Below are 8,631 nucleotides of genomic sequence, written 5' to 3' on the forward strand. Positions count from 1 at the left end.
AGGCCCTGGGTTCGATCCTCAGGTGAGAGAGAGAGAGAGAGAGAGAGAGAGAGAGAGAGAGAAAATAATGAGGCCACCACCCTTAAAATGAGGCCTCAAGCCATTATTATTACCTGCTTCTTATCTTAGGGACTTTCAATTCTTATCAAGTTGCCCTGCACCCTAAGCCCCTTCTGGTACTTACCAGACCTCCACCTCATTAATGAGGCAGTTATGAGGCAGTTATTCCAACCCACCCAACATTCCTCCTACAACTTCCCACTTTACTGTACTGGACCAAAAGATGCTTTTTTTTATTTACTGTCCCTCTACATCCGGACTCATATTTTCTATTTGCCATCACCTGGGAGGACCCTGACACACCGTTGTTATGCCCAGATCTCGGGGACCCCTAAAGACCACCACCAGAGACTGAATCTGTATGCAAAAGCAAAGAGTCTTTATTCAAGCTCAAGCTTGGACCCTTTGTGTGTTTGACACAGCAGTACAATCAGAGAGCCCCGAGCCTGGTTGGGGTAGGTTTTTGTTTTTTTTTATCATAGTAGAGGTTAGGGTGTGGGGGTTTCCAAGGTTCAGGAGCCCTGTTTGGCTGATATTTGTCTAGGGGTGTCTGAGTGAAAGGGAATAATCTTATCTAATGGCTGGAATGTTTGAAATACCAGGTACTTCCCCTTAGATGCTGGCCTGTCCCTGGGTGGTGTCAGCTTATGGCTCCTCCTGGAACTAAAACTCAGGCCTATTCTCTTGGCTGGTTTTTTTTAAAAAAACATTTGTTTATTTAATGTATACAGTGTTCTGTCTGCACATATCCCCACAGGCCAGAAGAGAGCACCAGATCTCCTTACAGATGGTTGTGAGCCACCATGTGGTTGCTGGGAATTGAACTCAGGACCTTTGGAAGAGCAAGCAGTGCTCTTAACCTCTGAGCCATCTCTCCAGCCCCTTGGCTGGTTTTTTATCAAGCCTGTCATGGTAGCAGTATGGCCAAGCTGTTCTGGCCCCATAACGGTCCTCCAGAACATGGACTGTACTCCCTCAGGGTTTCCAGGATAGCCCCCATTTCTTTAGCCTGAGCCCTGTGGGACTTACTGCTCCCAACCACAGCAGACCAGATTCTCTCATTTTGGGGCCTGATGGGATTTTCCATCATTGGATGCCTAACTTTGCCATTATGGCTAAGCCCCTGTAGCAGGCAGCCAGAGAGACCCCCACAGGGTCCCCTCACCTACCCGGCTACCATCTGCCACCACTTCTCTTTACTGCAGGATCCTCTCCTAATCGCCCCCCATCCGACCTTATCACCTCTATACAGATGGGAGTGGCCACCAGGTTCTAGCCCAATAGGTTGGGCCTTCAAATTGGGCTGTTGCTTTCCTATCCAAACAACTAGACCCCACTGTGGTATATTGTTTGTAATCTAAGAAATAAAGCTTGCCTGAAGATCAGAGGACAGAGCCAGCCACAGAGTTAGCCATAGAGGTCAGGCAGTGGTGGCACACACCTTTAATCCTAGCACTCAGGAGGGAGGCAGAAATCCATCTGGATTACTGTGAGTTCAAGGCCACACTAGGCTACATGAGATTAATCCAGTCTAAAAGAGAAATGGAGTCAGGCGGCGGTGGTGGCGTGCACCTTTAATCCCAGCGCTTGGGATCACACACCTTTAATCCCAGCATTAGCAAGACTGAAACAGGAGATATGTCTGAGCGGAGAAAGGAATATAAGGTGGGAGGAAACAGGAGCTCACTCTCTTTCAGGCTGAGGAGCTGGTGAGGTAAGAAGTGGTGGCCGTGGCTTGCTCTGCTTCTCTGATCTTTCAGCTTTCACCCTGATACCTGGCTCCGCGTTTTTATTAAGACCAATTAGGATTTGTGCACCATACCACCGTGTGTGGGTGGCAGCCATGTTTGAGAGCCTTAGCAGCAGCCGCAGCTGAACTCACCAGGAGGCCCTCAAGATCACTCTGTTTCAGCCAATCACTGCATCCTCCACCCACCGCCTCTCAGACCTCCCGAGTCATTCTGCTCTCTCCCTCCGTGGGCCCTCACAGTTCCAGGTCTTTCATTTACTGTTTCTAGAGAACCCCCAAATTACCTTGGCCCCCAGCCCTGCCCTAAACCCTGAAGTCTTCCTTCCTGTCCCTTCCTCCTCTGATACCTCTTCTCACTCCTGCCCAGAAGACTTATGCTCACCCAGGCCTGGTCTCCTAGACTAACCCTTCAAAGACCACCAACTCACCTCTTTGTGGATGGAAGCTCTCTTATAGACAGATCAGGAGGAAATCGCCAGGCAGCTTATGTAGTGGTCACTTTTTTTTTTCTTCAATTTTTCTTTATTAAGAAATTTTCTACTCATTCCACATACCACCCACAGACTGTATTTTACATGTCCACTCCTGCCAGAGGAGTGCCAAGCCAATCCACAGGGGGCCCTCACAATATGCCAGTCCTTACACCAGCTCTGAGAACACCAACCGGGCAAGGACTGGAAGGTTGACTTCACCCACATTCCCACTCATAAAAAGCTCCACTATCTCCTAACTCTTGTTGACACCTTCACAGGATGGATAGAGACATTCCCCACCTCCAGGGAAATAGCAGATGTGGTGGCTCAGGGTCATCAAGCTGGTGTCTAAAGCCCTTAACATCCCCTACCACCCCCTATCCTCAGGAAAGGTTGAGAAGGCTAACAGGCTCATCAAAAACAACTCACCAAGTTCTCCATTGAACTCAGGTTATCCCTCCTCTCCATTGCCCTTACCCACCTCCGAGCCACCCCACACTCTCCTACTGGCCTAAGCCCTTTAGAGCTCCTTTAAGATTGATTGATTGATTGATTGATTGATTGATTATGTATACAGCATGTATGACTGCAGGCCAGAAGAGGGCATCAGATCCCATTATAGATGGTTGTGAGCCACCATGTGGTTGCTGGGAATTGAACTCAGGACCTCTGGAAGAGCAGCCAGTGCTCTTAACCTCTGAGCCATCTCTCTAGCCCTAGAGCTCCTCTAGGGAAGGCTATTTCTTCTCAACCACCACCTCCCAGCCCAGACCCCTCCACTGGCAGGAACCCACCCTACCTTTCCCTGCTAAGTCCCTTCTCCATTCACATGCTGACAACTATCTCCCTGCCTCTGTGCCAATGGACCCAACTGCCCCTGAGCCCAACCCACTCTCCCCTGGTGACCGGGGGCTCCTCAAGCAGATATCTCCTAAGTCTCTAGAACCCCAGTGGACAGGATCCTACACCGTGATGCTCACCACCCCTTCAGCTGCCAAGCTTCTGGGACACCAATACTGGTACCATCTCTCCAGGCTCAAGCAAGCACCTATCCAGGATACATGGTCTGTCCACCAACTGGGACCCTCCACCCTCTGGTTTTCCAGAATGTCCCAATGAAGGACATATATACTCTTGTGTCTTGCTCATTCACCTTTGTCTCTTTTGTACAACCAGGAAACATCTCTGTTCCATTCTTACTGGCAATCTCTACTCTCCCCATGGCTATCCCGGTTCATAAGACCAGCAACAATTATCTATTTGTTTTTTCCTCCTAGCAACTTGCCTTCTTTGTCTGCTTCCTCCAGGAACAGATTCCTGAGGCCTCCAGGATGGCAGATAACCAAATGCTTCTTCACCCATATCTCCTGCTGTCCTATGCCAACAGGAAGCAGCCAGATTTGAACCTGAGCCCATATACCCAAGAAGGTCTGGATGTTCAGCTGGAACAGCTCACCTCTGCAAAAGTTCCCCCAATTCCTGCCTTTTCAAACCCTGCCCTCAGAGAATCTCCAACAAAGAAAAACTAAACCAGGGGCTGGGGAGATGGCTCAGAGGTTAAGAGCACTGGCTGCTCTTCCAGAGGTCATGAGTTCAATTCCCAGCAACCACATGGTGGCTCATAACCATCTGTAATGAGATATGGTGCCCTCTTCTGGCATGCAGGCAGACTGGCAGACAGAACAACATGTACATAATAAGTAAATAAATTAAAAAAAAAAGAAAGAAAGAAAGAAAGAAAAACTAAACCACCAAAAAGTCCAGCAGTTCTGCTTTCCTGGTGGTTATGAGGCTCCTCCCCTAAAGCTGCCAGCTGCCCAAGTCCCCACCCAAGGATACCATACTTGGGCACAAACCCAGCTTGTGGCAGACACATCATCACCCCTCGACTACAGGGTACATAAATGCCCTGCTTTAGTTCAGCCATATGATTGTTTTTCCTGCCCCTTCTGCCTCAAGTGGAGGCTGGAGGAATCACCTGGGAGCTGCTTTGCCCAGAATAAACCTAATCTTTTACTTTTTAATTTGGCTTGATCTGGCTAACTGTGTTGGCAGAGAAACCTATTATCAGGGTACAGAAAACTTATTACCTCTAAACAAATTTTATTTTATTGTTTTAACGAGTATGTATATAAATGGGGGAGGGGCACACGGGCCACAGCAGAAGCATGGAGGTCAGAGGGTAACTCTGCAGAGTGGGTTTTCTTCTCCCACCTTTTCGTGAGTGCTAGGGGTGGAATTCAGGTCGTCTGGCTCAGCAACACCTTTAAACAACACGCCATTTTGACAGCTCAAAAAAGTATTTTAGTATTAGGTATAAGGATTAGGGCTTAAGGGAAATGAAGACAGATCTAAAAGCTTGAGCATGGAGCATGGGGCTGGAGAGATGGCTCAGAGGTTAAGAGCACCGCCTGTTCTCCCCAAAGTCCTGAGTTCAATTCCCAGCAACCACATGGTGGCTCACAACCATCTGTAATGAGCATCCTCTTCTGTGTACATAATAAGTAAATAAATCTTTAAAAGCTGGAGCATGCGCCTCTCAAAGAAGAGTCCCAAAGAGGCCCCAAGTGTGAAGGCTAATGTTCTAGGGGCACAAGTGTTTTTGCTGTTTTCGGTTTGTTTGGAGTCTTTTGTTTTGCTTACTGAAACAAGGTCCAACTATGTAGCCCTGGCTGGACTGTAACTCACTATGTAGACCTGGCTGGCTTTTAACTTCCGAGTGCTGGATTTAAAGATGTATGCCAACAAGCCCGGTGAGACCCCGTCTCAAAAAGAATCAGGCAGTGGTAGCGCACACCTTTAATCCCAGCACTCGGGCGGCAGTGGCAGGTGGATCTCTGAGTTGGAGGCCAGCCTGGTCTACAGAGTGAGTTCCCGGACGGCGGACAGCCAGAGCTACACAGAGAAACCCTGTTTCGAAGAAAAACAAAACAAAACAAAAAAAGGCAATGAACTTCCAAGATGGCAGACTTCTTCTTCCTGCCTCCTGACTTGAGACAAAAAAAAAAAATGTTTTATCGGCTTTTTTCCTCCCACCAGCAAGGTCCCACCCCCACCCCCCCCCCCTGATGATGAACTGACTCAACAAGCCTGATCAGGACATGTTACAAACAGTTGTGGGCCAATCAACCATCTTATCTTTCTTCAAACTGACCAATTAAATTAGGGGGGGAAAAAAACAACCCTCAGCCCTCAAGAAGAGACGGGATTTTCCGGCTTCCTGAGTCATCTGCTTTGAAGAGGGTCTTTTACTGTGTGTCTGCCGCCTTTGTGTGTTCTCTCACCCAATACACACCTTTCAACGCCTGGTCCCGCCTGTGGTAGGCTGCACGGTCCAGATCTTTCTACTGCCCCCTGCTGCCCTTTCCCCTGCCTTTTAACTCTTTAACTGGCAGCAAATGTAAACCAGTCAGGACCCCTAACCTGTGTCACAGGCGAATGAATGGAGGCCAACTGTGGTTTTATGCCTCAGGAACCACCAATCTACCTATCTTGTTTTGTTTTGTTTTGAGGCTGAGTATCCCACTGGGACCTGGGGCTTGACATCTTTGGTTAGTCTGGCTGCCCCGGCAAGCCCCGGAGATCTTCATGCTCTGCCTCCCTGGTGCTGGGATCCCACTCCAACACCACGGCACCTAGCATTTTACGTGGGTTCCCTTGCTTGGACAGTAAACACTTTACAGATGGAGCCATCTTCCCAGCCCCAGGGTATTTTTTATGTAGAAATATTTAATAGACTTATTCTAGATAAAATTTCAAGGAAAAGTTCGCATTGGTTTCAGATTTTGGAAATTAACTTTTATCTTTATATTTTATTTTACAGATGTTTCTGCCTGCACGTATGTCTGTGTACCATCTGCACGCCTGGTACCCTGGGAGGCCAGTAGAGGGCGCCAGATCCCCAGGAACTGGAGTTACAGGTGCTGTCTTCAACTTCAGATTACAATTTGTACCCCAAATAAGGTCCAACCACCCATCCTCAATAAGCCAATTAAGAGTTCAATTTAAAAGTGGAAAGTTGCTGGGCCGTGGCAGCGCACACCTTTAATCCCAGCACTCTGGAGGCAGAGGCAGGTGGATCTCTGTGAGTTCCAGGAAAGGGTCCAAAGCTGTGCAGAGAAACCCTGTCTCAAAAAAACCAAAAAAGTGGAAAGTGAAAAAGGTGATTTATTCAACGTGGCATATAGCAAAAAGGGACAAATATGTTGTGCAAACTCCTCAAGTCTGTCTTCAGGGTCCTGAAGTGAGATCAAAGTTTAAACAGAGGGCCAAAGATATGAACACTAGGCAACCCATCAAGGTGTGATACTGCCCATCATTGACCTGTGAATGAGAACCCCTAAAAAGAAGCTGTGTCTGCAGAGACTGACTGGCTGAGAAGTTTCAGGGCTGTGGAGGAGATTGGAATGGTGACCGTCCAGAAGCTACCTTATCTTGGGCTAGTTCCAGCCAGCCCTCCGGAACGGCCATTCCTTGCCTGCCTCTGCATCAGAGCTAACATCCTGTGACTAATGGATAAAGACCTTTTGGAATCTATTCACTCAGCAAACCATTAGCTTCCTCCACCAACCCAGCAGCTCAGCGTCCTGGCTCTACGCAAAGGCTCCCCCCACCCCCTCGCTGTATCTCCCTCTCTGATGTAACTTGCCTTGACTTTCTTTGTTCTGTAAAACTATACAAACTTCATTAAACTGCTTCTACGTTGAAACATGGAATTTGGGGTGACCTAAATGTGTTCCCAGGCCATGGTTTATAACAATGACTCCAGAATAAACTACCTCTTGTCTCCTTTAAGATGAGAGCTGTGGTTTTTGCTGCAGACTCATTACTGTCTGGGCTGCAGTCCCACCCTGTGGATCTCTGTGACATTTCTTTCCGGGAGACAAGCTCCCCCTCTGGTGGTGCCTATTCTTTCTCCCAGCATGAGATTCCTAGGGGATTTCCCATTTCTTTGGGGTCCATTGTTTCAACAGCTTGATAGAATGAGGGACAGGTGTCTCTTTAGAATGTGTTCATTTCTGCCAGGCCTAGTAAGCTGTGAGCTGCCATGTGAGTGCTGAGAACCCAGGTCATCTGGAAGAGTAGCCAGTGTTCTTAACGACTCAGTCAAGTCTCCAGGTCCTGGATGTGAGATTTGGTTTTTATTTTAGGGTGTGTGTGTGTGTGTGTGTGTGTGTGTGTGTGTGTGTGTGTGTATGTAGGTGTAGGTGTTTGGTTTTTCAAGACAGGGTTTCTTTTTTTTCTTTTCTTTCTTTTTTTTTTTTTTTTGGTTTGTTTGTTTGTTTGTTTTTTTGGTTTTTTTTTTTTTTTTTTTTTTTGGTTTTTTTTCAAGACAGGGTTTCTCTGTGTAGTTTTGTGCCTTTCCTGGAACTCACTCTGTAGCCCAGGCTGGCCTCGAACTCACAGAGATCCACCTGACTCTGCCTCCCGAGTGCTGGGATTAAAGGCGTGCGTCACCACCGCCCAGCCGGGGTGTGTGTGTGTGTGTGTGTGTGTGTGTGTGTGTGTGTGTGTGTGATTACATCTGGATAGTATACACCATCTAGACACCAAGTCAAATTTGTAACACAGTGTGCTTAGTCACTGGAAGCCATCCACCAAGCACCTGATTCTGGGTCATAGCATTGACCCTCCAGGACTTCCTCTTTCAGCATTACATTCTGTCCTCACTGTACCTGAGAGAAAAATGAACCAGACATGTCATACAACCACGACTTGCTTCCAAGTTTCCTTTGTAGATTGAGTACACGTTACAGGTTTCCAAGGCAAAACTGAAGTCTATCCGGCTCCCATGGTGGATATCCAGTGGAGCTTGTCAGTGGTGCCAGCCGGCTGGCTTTTGGCCCTCCTTCACTTCACAAGCCTACAGTCACCTCCCCCCCCTCAATCCTCCGGGGCCCTCAAGACATAGAATAGAATCCTGACCTCCTCCTCCCGCCAGAGTTCAACGCGGAGATTCTCGGTCAGATTTTGTCTCCCATCCACCCGCCCTCCATCCCAGCTGTAACCTCCCTGACTGCCTTCACAGAGACTGCTGCTCCCCCCAAGAGACTTCCTCTAAGCACAGATTTAGTTCTTACCCAGCAAGGTTCCAGTCTCTGGGGCCTCACATGTTTTCCCTGCCACTGAGACTGTTCTCCAGCTCCATCCATCCACCTTGCTAAACCTTCCAAGTTCCTCACGGCCAGCCCAACCAAGAGCTGGAACAGGCTTCCAGCTACATAGTCTGTCCGTTTGGATTCTTTTCTCCCCTAAGTACAGTAAGATCAATCTTGTTGGTGGTCCCCACCTAGCCTAGCCTATTTGAACCAGCTCTCCTTACACTATCTCTCTGACCTATCAAAAACT

The sequence above is a fragment of the Onychomys torridus genome, chromosome 14 (genome assembly GCF_903995425.1).
Source record: "Onychomys torridus chromosome 14, mOncTor1.1, whole genome shotgun sequence".
NCBI classification, from domain to species: Eukaryota; Metazoa; Chordata; class Mammalia; order Rodentia; family Cricetidae; genus Onychomys; species Onychomys torridus.